At 42.4% G+C, this 15,017-nt stretch overlaps 1 protein-coding gene across 9 annotated transcripts in view; it reads left to right on the plus strand.

Moving 5' to 3' along the window:
• opcml (opioid binding protein/cell adhesion molecule-like) overlaps positions 1-15,017 on the plus strand; it is a 2,143,861-nt gene that overhangs the window by 1,630,945 nt on the left and 497,899 nt on the right. The gene's annotated exons all lie outside the window — the stretch shown is intronic.

Raw genomic sequence — 15,017 nt, forward strand, 5'->3', positions numbered from 1 at the left:
ACAATTATTACCCGACAAACTTCGGGTTCCTGCACCAGATGTCACGACCACAGATTCGGTAGCGCAGTAGATATAGCAATTGCGCTTGTGAATATGCACGTGTCAGCTAATTATCATCTAATTGTGATAGTATTTAACTCCATACTTGTCGTCATAGTGCTTGTCGCTTCGCTGCCTGTTTGCATTTGGCCTTGCCTGAGAAGTTGGACCGTCGAGTCAACTGACTCTGAAGACTAGCAGTCTTTGTTTAATATTTAGATGATCTTTTCATCCGCAGTGTAGGCTTCGTTTTCCATTTGAGAGTTTTAGTTAACGGCCCTGTGAACTATCGACCCACTTCGGTGTCGCTCACTCCGCACTTGGGCCATATCCAAACCTGGTGACACCAGCTTCAGTCACCGCTACTCTGAATTGATTCTATGACCTACATACTCACCTTCAAGGACTCTTTACAATTCAAGTTTCAGTATTTTTTTTATTATTTGCACATTTAGTGTTCTTTTGTCCGTTGGTTGCTTGTCAGTATTTGTTTATGTATCACTTTCATAAATTCTCTTGTATTTCTCTTTTTTCCCCCATAATGCCTGCAAAAAATGAATCTCAGGTTAGTATATATTGACATTCAGCATAGGTACTTTGACAATAAATTTATTTGAGCTTTTGAACACAGCATGTGTTTAATGCAACAAAAAGGGTCATGTTCAATTTATTGACTTTTCTTCTGTGCTTCTGACAATCAGCCAGTCCTTTGATTTATTCAAACACTGGTACACTCCAGACATTAATCATATAGTCTAGAGAATAATGGGCAAAGACTTCACTGTATGGAATAACCCGGTGTTTGAGTTGATGCCATTACTGATGCTTTCTGTCAATAATCGATGTTGCGTAAGCATTCTGTTGAACTTGCTACTCTGTGCATAGGCATTGTAAAATGCCGAACAGCTAGTACCCATCACTTATACTATAACTTAGCTTGACATTTTAAGACTCCAACTAGTTGCAGTATTTTAATCTGCATTATGGACAATCACCACTGGCTTGGCCTACTCATTAATTTGTTTTGGGGCCCATTTCATCAGGTAGGTCTTCACATATGCACCATTTTGTTTCTGATCACCAGTTCTTGCTCATCTTGAGGTTTCAGTGCATCTGGGTATTGTATAAGCTTGCAATAGACTGACTGGCATTGTATTTGGTCCTGGCCATTAGACTGTCCCCAAACATATTGTCATATTTTATAAATAATATGATGAAATGTGAGTTTGAGACGTCAGTGCTGCAGGTATTATTCCAATCTACTTGGTGTTGTCTGTCAGTCCTTCGCTGTCAACGTTAGTTATTTTCATGGTTTGTCACAGTGATGAGGAGCTGTACGCACTTTCCATTCTGATGCATTTGCTGGAGTAGCTTTACTGGAGTATGTTTTCAGTTTTGACAGTGCTTTCTGTCAACGATAGGATGCTGAACTTACTATTCTGTGTCATGACACATTACCAAACAGCCTGCAGCAGTATCAATTTGCACTTCAATGCACTGGTTGTTAATCACTGCATTTACTCAATACCTGTTTTCTGCTATTAACATTATGGCATCACTACTACACAATCCCATTTCCCTATTATCTGAATGAATTTCCAAACCAAGGTCCTCCCTTCTGAAATGGCTTTATTTTTGCTTGTTATATTATTGGATCCATAGTCTATCAAAATGTGAGGTTTCCGCTGGCAACTGAACCTTTTGGCTGTTCTAAACAAATAACTCTCTGGTGAGTGATGGCCCTTGTCACCACAGCAACTGACTTGGCCTCATAGCCTTCGGGAACTCGTGTGTAAAACCTTGCTGCCCACTGGCAGTGAAACAGTAGTCTCATTGGTTTTTTGGAGCGCTGCAATCACCGTGAGAAGTCATCTGTTGGTGAGGCAGTGCAAGGTCCAGAAAGAGCTTGGGAGCTTTAGGAGCTTTTCGGCAGGCTGCAACCATTATGAGAAGTCATTTGTTGGTTAGGGAGTGTGAGGTTTAAAAAGAGCTCTGGGCCTTTTGGAACTTTTCAGCAGGCCACAATCATGACAATTTCATAGGTTCTGGACAGGAGCCAACAAAAAGCAAAGTGTAAGCGGAGTGAACAGTGTTAGAGGAACCAGGCTTTGGCTCAACGGGTTTAGGTGAGAACAGGTGTAGGGTGGAACTTAAGCTTGAGAAGTCAGAGGTATAACAAGTATAGGCAGGTTGGGTAGTTAAGTCAGATGAATGCTCCTCTTGTAAGGTTTGGGATTTTGGTGACCGAGCAGTCGCTCTGTATCTGCGAAGTGCATCCAACTGGAGCTCCTGACTGAGAAGGTCAAGGAGTGCAGCTGGATACACTCAGGACCATCCAGGAGGCTGAAAAACTCACAGATGAGACTTTTACTGAGGTGGTCACGTCCAAAGTGCAGGCTTCAGTTTGTAGTTGGGTGACCACCAGGAGAAGTAAGGGGAAGAAGCAGTCGGTGCAGGGTTCCTCTGTGCCCATTCCCCTCAGCAACAAGTGTACCCCTTTGGATAACTGCTGAGGGAGAAGGCCTATGAGTGTACAGCAATAGCAGCTAGGCTAGTGGATGGTGTGTTGCCTCCCAGGTGCTAGGGTCCAGGATGTCTCAGAGTGGCTGCAAAAGATTTTCAAGAGGGAGGGTGAGCGGCTAGAGGCTGTGGTGCACATTGTCACCAGTGACATAAGTAAAAATGTGGAAGAGGTCCTGCAAAGTGACTATAGGGAGTTGCGGAAAAGACTGAAGAGCGGGACCTCCAAGGTAGTAATCTCTGGATTACTCCCAGTAGCATGTGCTAGTCAGGACAGGAATAGGATGACAGAACAGATGAATGTGCAGTTGAAGAATTGGTGGGGTGGGGGCAGAGTTTCAGATTTCTTGATCAATGGGTTCTTTTCTGGGGAAGGTATCACCTACACAAAGAGGGTGGGCTACATCTGAAACCAAGGGAGACCCATATCATTGCAGGCAGGTTTGCTCGAGTTGTTGGGGAGGGCTTTAACTAATTTGGCAGTTGGATGGGAACCGGAATAGTCGGACTGAGGATGGGGCAGTTGGTATACAAGTAGGTTCAGTGTGTAGTGAGACTGAGGAAGGACAGGGCAAAATTGTAGTCAATGGGATGGGTTAAAGTGTAACATGGGGGAAATTTGGATGGTGCAGGATAGATGCATCCCAAAGATGAAAAAGTACTCTAAAGGGAGAATGAGGCAACCATGGCAGACAAAGTAGTTAAAGACAAAAAGGGAAAAGAGAGAGCATATAACAGAGCAAAAATCAATGGAATGTTGGAGTATTGAGAAGCTTTTAAGAAACAACAGAAGGCACCTAAAAAAGTCATAAGGACAGAAACGATGAAACATGAAGGTAAGCTAGCCGTTAATATAAGAGAGGATACCAAAACTTATATAAAGAATAAAAGCGAGGCAAGAGTAGATTTTGGACTGCTGAAAAATGATGGTGGTGAGTTAGAAATGGGAGAAGTCAGACTTTACTGTGGAAGACACAAGTAGTATGCCACAAATTCAAGAGTGTCAGTGAGAAGTGATTGTCAATGCTTTTGTGAAGGAGAAGGTGCTTGGGAAGCAGAAAGGTCTGAAGGTAGATGACGCACCTGGACCAGATGGACTACAGCCCGGGGTTCTGAAAGAGGTGACTGAAGAGATTGTGGAGGCATTAGTAATGATCTTTCATGAATCAATAGATTCTGGAATGGTTCTGGAGGACTGAAAAATTGCAATCCACTCTTAAAGGAGGGAAATTATAGGCCAGTTAGCCTGACTTCAGTGTGAATAAAAGGGGCCTTTTTTTCTGGTTGGCTGCCAGTGATTAGTGGTGTTCTGCAGGGATCAGTGTTGGATCACTTCTATTCACGTTCGATGTCAATGATTTGGATGATGGATTGATGAGTTTTGTGGCCAAGTTTGCAGAGGATAGGCGAAGGGCAGGTAGTGATGGGGAATCAGGGAGTCCGCAAAAAACACTTGGACGGATTTCAAGGATGGGCAAAGAAATGGCAGATGGAATATAGTGTAGGGATGTATATGGTCATGCATATGCGAAAGTTTGAAAATCAGAGGCACAGAGGGTCTTGGGAGTCCTTGTGCAGGATTCCCTACAGGTTAACTTGTTGAGTCAGTGGTAAGGAAGGCCAAATGCAATGTTAGGTTCATTTCAGGAGGACTGGAGTATAACAGCAAGGATATAATGCTGAGTCTTTATAGGATTTTGATCAGACTGCGCTTGGAGTACTGTGAGCAGTTTTGGGCCACTTATCAAAGAACAGGTGTGTTGGCATTGGGGAGAGTTCAAAGGAGGTTCACAAGAATGATTCCGGGAATAAAAGGGTTAATGTATGAGAAGTGTTTGATGGCTCTGAGCCTGTGCTTGCTGGAGTTTAAAAGAATGAGGGGGAACTCATTGAAACCTATTGAATATTGAAAGGCCCAAATAGAGTGGACGTGGAGAAGACGTTTCTCTGTAGGACCAGACGGCACAGCCTCAGATTAAAGGGACAGCCACTTAGAACAGAGATGAGGTGGAATTTCTTTTGCCAGAGAGTAGTGAATCTGTGGAACTTATTACCACGGACAGCTGTGGAGACCACGTCATTGGGTGTATTTAAAGCGGAGGTTGATAAGCTCTTGATTAGTCAGGGCGTCAAAGGTACAGGGAGAAGGCAGGAGAATGGGTTTGAGAAGGATAATAAATCATCTAAGATGGAATGACAGAGGATCCTTGATGGACCAAATGGCCTAATTCTGCTCCTATGTCTTATGGTCTTCCTGATTGCCACATGTTTCATTGTGCAGTGAGCCAGAAAGGCAAAGTGCAGGGTCTTGCCTGTGAAGGAAGCTGATGGGTAGACAGTGATTTGTGTGGCCACTCAACGCTGATATATGGAGCTCAAGACTGCACCTCCAAAATGAGTGTGGACATTGCTGGGGAATCCTAGTTACACCTCTGTGTTTAAAGACCTGCGAAGTTTCATCTACAGTAGTGGTTTCCAACCTGGGGTCCATGATATGAAAAAGGTTGGGAACCCCTGATCTACAAGTTCATCCCCAGCAGTGGACTCTCTGCATGGGATTTTCTCAGCGAGTAACACCAAGACAGACATCAAGTGCAGCTTGGAGGTCATCAACTCGATTTATCTTCTCGCACAGTCTGTGAGGAAATGTTCTAGATTGCCACCATCCAGCCTAGAGGAGTGTGTGCTGAGTGATGCACCAAAACTTTGTGCAGCCAATGCTAAGACTGTGGGAGGCAGAACCGCAGTCTAGGCTTTTTTGCTACTGCACATGAAGGGGCAGACTTAGGTGGCGAATCACCTTGAGCAGTGATAGGGTGTTTCACTTCAGGGAGCTCCATTAGTGGCAGTGGAGATGTTTCTTAGTTTTGTTTTTATGTTTGAACTACTGAATTATAATCACAAATGTAAAGGATTTTTTTTTTACACTGTTTCTTCCTTTGTATAATGTTTATCACAAATAAATTCCAATTTTGAAATTAAAGAGAAGAACTTCTGGATCCCCTGAGCTGGTGACCCTGTGATCTCTGTCTCGGAGGCTGACATCAGTGCATCTTACAAGAGGGTGAACCCTCACAAGGCGTCAGGCCCTGATGGTGTACTTGGTGAGGCATTCAAAACTTATGCCAACCATCTGGTGGGAGTGTTCAAGGACATCTTCAATTTCTCGCTGCTGCAGTTGAAGTTTCACACATACTCCAGAAGTATGAGTACTGCTCCATAGTGAGTTGCCTTGTGATGAGTGTGTGTTAGTTGTTCCATTGTCAAAGGACGGCTAGGTGAATTGTGAGCCCTCAGAGCAACACACACACACCAGTGGGGCAGGCAGGGGGTCACACTAGCTTCACAGCATGGCTGAGTAGTCAGTAACACTGTATATACTGTGTGATGCTATAATCACTATTAATGGTGCTAATTCTACTTATTTTTAATTCTCAAACGCATTCTCGGTGCTACACAAGCTATAGTGTCACATGCACATCACGAAATGTGCAGACTACATTTCTTTTTGCTGCAGAGTTATCAAGCGACCAAAAGAAAGGGGAAGTTTTACATCAAACTATATGGACAGATTAAAAACAAATTAGTTTTATTTTTATGAATCAAATGCTTATAGCAGCTTCAAAGTATAAGTGGTATAAGGTCAACTCGTGCTAGTCAAATCATTTCATTGATGTGAAGAGATATCATCCAGTGTTAAATTACAGTTATTCTGCCTTTTTTGTGTGGGTGTGATCTTAAAAATAGGACGGCATCACATTGGTGCACAATGTGCCATACAGCTGCTCTGGGTCTTACTGCTAATGTAGTACTTGATTTGCAGCTGGTATGTATCCATTAGGAACCAAATTACAATTGGTGAAACTCACTTAACATTAGACCTTTGCAGTCTCCAGAGAATCACGACCATTCCATCAGACAAATTTAAAACAATGTTCCAGATGTAAAGCACAGCCCTCTGTGAAATACTCTCTCTTCAGTGCTCTGTGTCTGAGGCTAATTCTTGCATTTATTGTTATTAATTTGTCCTTATATTGCTGCTCTTTTCACAATGCCTTTTTGCTTTCATGGTGAGTTGGTCTGTGCATGCAAGGGATCTGCAGCCCAACTCTGATAGTGCACCCATTTTCTATTATGGATTGTTATTTGGTGAAAGAGTACAATATGCACTCAGTGGCCACTTTATTAGGTACAACTGTGCACCTCGTTAATACAAATATCTAATCAGCCAATCACGTGGAGCAACTCAATGCAGAAAAGCATGCAGACTTGGTCAATGCGTTCATTTGTTTCCCGAACATCAGAATGGGAAAGAAGTGTGATTTAAGTGATTTTGACCGCAGAATGATTGTTGGGGCCAGACTGTGCGGTTTGGGTATCTCAGAAACTGCTGATCTCACACACAATGGTCTCCAGCGTTTACAGAGAATGGTGCAAAAAAAACACAAAAGTCGTCCAGTGAGTAGCAGTTTTGTAGGCAAACGCCTTGCTAATGAGCGAGGTCAGAGGAAATGGCAGGGGTGCATCCAGCTGACGGGGAGGCATCAGTAACTCAAATAACCAGCTTTTATAACAGTGGTGTGCAGTACAATGCCTCTGAACGCACAACATGTCAAACCTTGAAGCGGATGGGCTATGGCAGCGGAAGCCCACAAGCATACACTCAATAAAGTGGCCACTGAGTGTAAGACTTGCATTGTAAATTACATAGTTCATTCTTCCCCTATCTTCCGATAACCACTTAACTCCATCGTTTACTGGTCAGGTAACTTGAATAGATTGCATCAATTGTGATGATGATTCAGGGCCATCCGAACTCTTGCAGCCAATTACATATCTGTGTTCTAAGCACTTTCAGCTGTATTCAGTTCTCTGTAATTTTTTAGGCATTGATTTAAAAATTAAAATTCATAATTTCTCCAGCCTAAGAGGCCTCGAGTTCAACAAGCAGGAGGTAAATGAGTGTCATTTATCAAGCACTAAATATGGGATCTGCTCTGACTGTACATTGCCCCAAAGGCAGGTAATCTAAGCTCACAGTGGTTTAGGTGACATTCCAGTGATCCTAATAATTGCCTTTAACAATATGACAGTAAGCGACCATCCGATGGGAAAGATACACTGCTGCCTCCAAGTTACTGCTCCAACCCCCTAGCCAGATGCTTGTCCAGCGTAATCTCCGGCTCTGGCTTCTGTCAGAGTTAGGGTTCCGAGGTTTGGACAAGATCTAGCATAGTGCAGGTACCATCTCTGCTAGGCAGTTGGCTGCTTTCACAGAGTGGCTTTGACAGCTGATGAGGCCCAACCCTGAAGAATAGTGGCATCAAAGCCCTTGATGTGGTAGGTCTCCTTGAATCTTTGTCATTCACAGACATTCATTAATGCTTAGAACATGTAAAAGTGAAAACCTATTTTAATAATTTTTTAAAAGCACACTGATGCATGAAAAGTCAATTACATTTTTTTAATTAACTTAATTAAAAAACGTAACAACTTGCATCATATACAAAATTCTGGAGAAGTGTGGCAAGGTTCCCAGCAGTAGAATTTTTGTTTCTCTCTAAATATGGAACCAGGAAGAACAGCCCTGCAGTGCTATGTTAGGGAACAAAGGGGTAATATTTGCAGCTCTCTTTCAGGCTCTCCTGCTCCCAGGTTTGACTTCAAGACCACAGTAGGTATCCCATTGCACTGATACAAGTCAGTGAAGAATTAGAGACTTTTCTAAATGTTGTAAATGTTATTACAAAATGGTTGAATGGGAATCAACTTTTTTTTTTACAGTATCAGAACTTCATCAATGAAGCAAAGTCAATCCCGTTTGTTACAGGCAAGTGCTGTGTTTCGGAGCATCCAAATTCAAACATAAATACTGCCTACAGTTTCGTTTTTGTTTTAGTGGTTGGGTTTCTGATCATATTGATCAAAGTCTGGTGGTGTTGCAGTGAATTGACTCTGATTACATGTGAGGGAAAAACGGTGAGGTTGGTAGGAAATTGCATGTGCATTTGTCTGCTGTGTACCGCCAGCAGGATGTACTTAGGCTGTTTTTTAATGTAGGAATTCACTTAAGTCTCTGTCTGTGGATGGATATTGCTGCAACTGATTGTACCCTCTGAGAATAATGGTGTCACAAGGCTCAATAGATCTGTTACTTTCAGATCCTAAATGCTTATAAGTGGAAGCTCATGGGTTTAAAATTCAGGTAAACCCATCTAAGTTTCAATTCCAAAGCTGCCAGAAAATACGTATAAATAACTGACGATAGACATACAATACATGTGATATCGCATCCCATTTTAATGTGGGCACTACTCAGTACTTTTTAGTGCAATCTATGAAACAGTCATGTAAGCTATCTCTAAGACCAGCTACTAGAGATTCATGATAAGCTATTGGTCTCATTGTGCAACAATTTGGTCTGTGATCAAAACTGACATTTATATTGTCCACCTAAAAGGCAATTGGAAACAAATTGCAGTGTCACCATTTGCACTCCCTGATAACTTAGAAAGAGGCTATTTGACCCATCAAGTCTGTGCAATCCCATCAACTGAATTTTTCTACGCAAACACGAGGAAATCTGCAAACACTGGAAATTCAAGCAACACACACGAAATGCTGGTGGAACGCAGCAGGCCAGGCAGCATCTATAGGAAGAAACACAGTCGACGTTTCTGGCCGAGACCCTTCATCAGGACTAACTGAAAGAAGAGAGAGTAAGATTTGGAAGGAGGATCTCCTCTTCCCTCTCCCAATTTCAAATCTCTTACTATCTCTTCTTTCAGTTAGTCCTGACGAAAGGTCTCGGCCCGAAACATTGACAGTGCTTCTTCCTATAGATGCTGCCTGGCCTGCTGCGTTCCACCAGCATTTTGTGTGTGTTAACTGAATTTTTCTACTTTTTTCCCAATAACCTATATTTTCTCACATATCAATTACTCCCTCATGCTTCTGCTCCCAATAGCACTTGGGGTAATTTACAGTAGCTAACTGGCTGGTGGGATGGAGATTCATCTCTACCAAAGGAGGCATAAAGCGCTCCTTCCCTCTGCTATCTTGCAGGTCACCCTTGGGCTAGGTTTTGCGCCTGCTTTGATCCCCCCTCCACCTGATTAGGCCAGGTGAAGCAATGGGAGTAGGAAGTGTTTGGTCTACATCCAAGTCCTTGTGATGTGATCGCTGTCGCTAGTTAGACAATCTCTGAAGAGTATTGATAATAGCTGGGGTCACCCGTCTTCTAAGGATCCTGCACAGAAGGGGGCAATGGCAAACCACTTCTGTAGACAAGTTTGCCAAGAACAATCATGGTCATAGGATGGCATATAATGATGATGATGAATTAATCTATCAGTATGTATTTGCAAACTTGAAGTACAGGGGAAAATCCTTGCACTCAGAGGGAGAACATGAGATCCCCACACAGACAGCATTGGTGGTCTGGATCAATCTCGGGTTCCTTGTACTGAAAGGAAACAGCAATGTAACTCCTGTATTTATTTTCCAAACCCACTTGCATTCATGCTCAGTCGTCAAGAAATGCTGTGGGCATTAATGTTTCGACAGTCCAGAAAGCAAAGGAAGCATGTCCCTCTAGTAAACGACACCTTGTCCATGACAGATGTAACCATGGAACTATGACAGGCCTCCTGTTCCCTCGCATAGAGTTGTCATAACAACTGCTGAGGAGAAGTGTGATACCATAGCTCCACTGGCTAAAAGTGCACAGACTCGCAGCAGCAAGGTGGTGAAGGTAAATAAATAACTGTAGTAAGGAACAAGAGAAAAATATAAATCTCGCTTGTAATTTCTTTAAAATTGAATCAGAGTCTGGTTTAATATCACTGACACATGTTCTGAAATTTGTCTTGAGGCAGTAGTACAGTGCAATGCACAATAAGAAATATAAAAATATTAAATGAAATATGTAGTGCAAAAAGCGATCAAAAATACCGAGGTAGTGCTCATGGATTCATTGTCCATTCAGAAATCTGATGGTGGAGGGGAAGAAGTTGTTCCTGAAATATTGAGTGTGTGTCTTCAGGCTCCTGTACCTCTAATGGTAATTATAAGAAGAGATCATGTCCTGGGTGATGTGGGTCCTGAATGATGAACGCTACCTTTCTGAGGCATCACCTTTTAAAAATGTATTCACTGCTGAGGAGGCTAGCACCCATGATGGAGTTGGCTGAGTTTACAACTTTCTGCAACTTTTTCCAATCCTGTGTAGTGGTCCCTTCCTACCAAATGGAGATGCAACCAGTTTTAATGCTTTCCACGATACATCTATAGATATTTGCTTGAATCATTGGTGACATAACAAATCTCCTCAAACTCCTAATGAAATATAGCCACTGGCATGCCTTCTTCGTAATTGCAGCAATATGTTGGGACCAGGAAGAGATGCTGACACCCAGGAACTAGAAACTGCTCACCATTTCCACTGCATATTCCTTGATGAGCACTGGTATGTGTTCCTTCTAGTTCCCCTTCCTGAAGACCACACTCAATTCCTTGGTGTTACTGATATTGAGTACAAGATTGTTGTTGCAACACATCTCAAGCAGCTGATCTGTCTCACGCCTGTATGTCTACTGCTAATTGTCTGGTGGTCTTATTTCACCTCTAAGATATTTGTAACTTGCACATATGATTTGCCAACCATGCCCCATAAATATGCAAGGAGATTACATTTACAATACATTTTTTTGCAGAATGAACACTGTCATGATCCAAGGTGATGCTTGTTTTTGAATCACAGAAATTTATGACTCAGAAAACGTACAGCCTGTTGCATGCATCCTAACCAAAAACAGGCCTTAAATCAATCCAAATTACTGTTTCCCTATCCACAGCCCTGCAAATCACTGTTCTTCAAGAGTTCTTTCAGAAACTTGGTATGTTGAGAGTTCCTGCCTCTATCTTTTCGGGTGGCTATTTCCAGACCTCAACCACTCTGAGTTTTTCAACTCCTCTCTAGTTTTTCTGCTAGTTAACTTTAATCTCTGACCTCCAGTTATTGATCTCTCTCATAAGAAAAGGAGGTGCTTGATATCAACACCGTCTAAGCTCTCATTCTTAAAATACGTTCCCATCATATCTTCCATCTGTCTCTTTTAATTTAAAGAAAATAGCTGGGTTCAGAGTTAAGATTTTCGATTCAGATTTACTTATGACATTGAAACACATAGTGAAATGTGTCATTTGCCTTAACAACCAACACAACCTTGGGATGTGCTGGGGGCAGCCCGCAAGTGTTGCCACACGTTCTGGCACTGACATAGCATGTTCACAATGTTCGGCAGAACAAGACAGGACACAAAAAAATAAAATTCTATTATTCTATGTAGCTAAAGTTTGTGGTTAATTTATGAGCAGAAAGATGTCCCAAATGAGTAATGAATCTGTTTTGGTTGGGAATTGTTGGATACAGTTTGGTTAAATTAGCTTTCTTTTAAAACATGCCAGGGGATCTTCTTCATTTACATGTATAAGGCACCAATGAATGAATTGTCCTTAAGTAGCGCTTTGGTCAAGGTCATATGGTTGGTACCTAAATGAGGAGTTGCATTAGCTTTGGGCTAATAGCAAGCGAAGCTGACATTGAAGTCGGAGATGTAGATACCATCCAAGATTTCTTTCTCTTTTTATTGAGGGATCCAAGAACATAAGGGGCGATAATTTTTATTTTGCTGCTTTAAGTATCAAAATAATCTTTGGGAAAAAGATGTGCGAAGCATCGATTTTTCTCAAGCTGCATTCAAGGAACATGAGCATTTGGAGCAGCAGCAGGCAATGTGGCTGCTCGAGCCCACTGCCTCATTCAGTGTGATCATTTGAGACACGAGGGACTGCAGATGCTGCAATCTGGAGCAGCAAGCAATCTGCTGGAAGAATTCAGCAGGTCCTCATGCAGGGATTTAATTCAATGTCAACAATTCCTTTCCTTCCACAGTTGCTGCTCCAGCTCCCGAGTTCCTACAGCAGATTGTGAGGTGCCTAAGTATGATCATGGTTGATCTGACCTTGGCTTCAACTCTATTCCACTGCCTGCTATGCTTAACCTTTGTTTCCCCAATAGTCCCAAATCAGTCTCCCAGCTTTGAATATATTTGAATCAGAATCAGGTTTGATATCACTGGCATATGTTGTGAAGTGTGTTGTCTTGCAGCAGCAGTACATTACATACATAATAGTAGAAACTATAAATTACAATAAGAAATGTATATTAAAAATTTAAATAAGTAGTGCAAAAAAAGAGAAAAAAATACTGAGGTGGTGCTCGTGGGTTCATTGTCCATTCAGAAATCTGATGGTGGAGGGGAAGAAGCTGTTCCTGAAACATTGCATGTGCGTCTTCAGCTCCTGTACCTCCTTCCAGATTGTAGCAATGAGAAGAGGGCATGTCCTGGGTGATGGGGGTCCTTAATGATGGATGCTGCCATTTTGAGCCATCACTTGTTTAAAGTGTGCTGGAGAGGCTGGAAGCTGGCTAAGTTTACAATTTTCTGTAGCTTTTTCCAATCCTGTGCAGTGGCACCTCCTGTACCAGACAGTGATGTAACCTGTTAGAATGCTGTCCACAGTACATCTATAGAAATTAGTGAGCATCTTTGGTGACATACCAGATCTCCTCAAACTCCTACTGAAAAATAGCCTCTGTCATTCCTCCTTGTAATTACAATCAGATGTTAGGGCCAGGATAGATCCTCAGAGATGCTGGCATCCAGGAACTTGAAGCTGCTCACCCTTTCCACTCCTGATCCCTCAATGAGGACTGGTATGTGTTCTCTCAACTTCCCATTCTTGAAGTCCCCAATCAATTCCTTGGTCTTATTGGCATTGGGTGCAAGGTTGTCACTGCAACATTACTCAACCTGCTGATCTATCTCGTTCCTGTGCACCTCCTCGTCACCATCTGAAATTTTGTCAACAGAAGTTTTGTTGTCAACAAATTTATAGGTGGGGTTTCAGCTGTGTCCAGCCACACAGTCATGGGTGTAGAGAGAACAGAGCAGAGGGCTAAGCTCACATCCTTGAGGTGCATCAGTGTTGTTTGTCAGCGGGGAGGATACGTTATTTCCGATCCACGCAGACTGTGGCCTCCCATTGAGGAAGTCAAGGATCCAGTTGCAGAGGGCGTTACAAAGGCCTTGGTTTTGGTGCTTGTTGATTAGAACTGAGGGTATGATTGTAATGAAAGCTGAGTTGTAATCAATAAACAACAGTCTGACATAGGTATTGCTGTTGTCCAGGTGATGCAAAGCCCAAGTGGAGAGCCAGTGAGATTGCATCCGTTGTAGACCTATTGTGGCGATGGGCAAATTGTAGCAGGTCCAGGTCCTTGCTTACGCAAGAGTTGGTTCTGGCCATGACCAATCTTTCAAAGCACTTCATCACAGTAGATATGAGTGCCACTGGGCTATTGTCATTGAGGCAGCTCACCCTGCTCTTCTTGGGCACTGGTAAGATTGTTGTCCTTCTGAAGTTGGTGGAGTCTCCAAGTGCAGTAGTGAGAGATTGAAGGTGTCCTTGAACACTACTGCCAGTTGGTTGGTGCTGGTTTTGAATGCCCTACCAGCTACACCATCAGTGCCTGATGCCTTGTGAGGGTTCACCCTCTTGAAAGATGCTCTGATGTCAGTCTTCGAGTCAGAGATCACAGGGTCATCAGATGCTGCTGGGATTTAAACATGTGTAGTTTCATTCTCTCTTTCAAACCATGCATAAAAGACTTTGATCCCATCTGAGAGTGAAGCATCACAGCCATTCATGATGCTAGGTTTCAATCTTTGCCAGAGTTGACATGCATCCGATTCCATCCCTAACCTCAATTGGAATTGTTTTTCTGCCCCTAAAATAGCCTTCAATAGATCATATCTGAACGTCTTATATAGTTCTGCATCATCGATCTTGAATGCCACAGGTCTCGCCCCTAGCAGGCTATGAATGTGTTGGTTCATCCACAGCTTTTGGTTTGAGTATGTCTGGTATGTTCTCGAAGACACTCGAAGACAAGTGTTTGGTTACAAAACTTTGATTGGAGTATGATAATGGTATATTGCCTATTGACAATACAACTGTAAAATAATAACCTCTACTCAAACCATCTCCATTCGAAAATTAATTTGCCTCTTTAATGGATTGATTAAATGGTGGTTTTGTTGTATAATTCAAATAGAGATAGTTTGTTCGTATTTACAGTGTAGAGGTTTCTTTCTTAGGCCTGTTTTATTGGATATTTTCTTGGACTGACTAATCTCGTCACTTCCCCCTTACCTTTTGTTAATGAAATTCTGGCAGAAGCGACTGTGCAAATCAGTAGAGTAACTGCTAATGACTGTGATTGTTTTGTTGTTCTCCATGGGTGTTGAAACATTGGCCCACGTACTTCAAGGAAAGAAACTCATTTTAATCTGAGGCTTGCTTGCAGCAAGCTTGTTTTATCTCTTGGGATT

Source organism: Hemitrygon akajei, chromosome 26 (assembly GCF_048418815.1).
Source record: "Hemitrygon akajei chromosome 26, sHemAka1.3, whole genome shotgun sequence".
NCBI lineage: Eukaryota > Metazoa > Chordata > Chondrichthyes > Myliobatiformes > Dasyatidae > Hemitrygon > Hemitrygon akajei.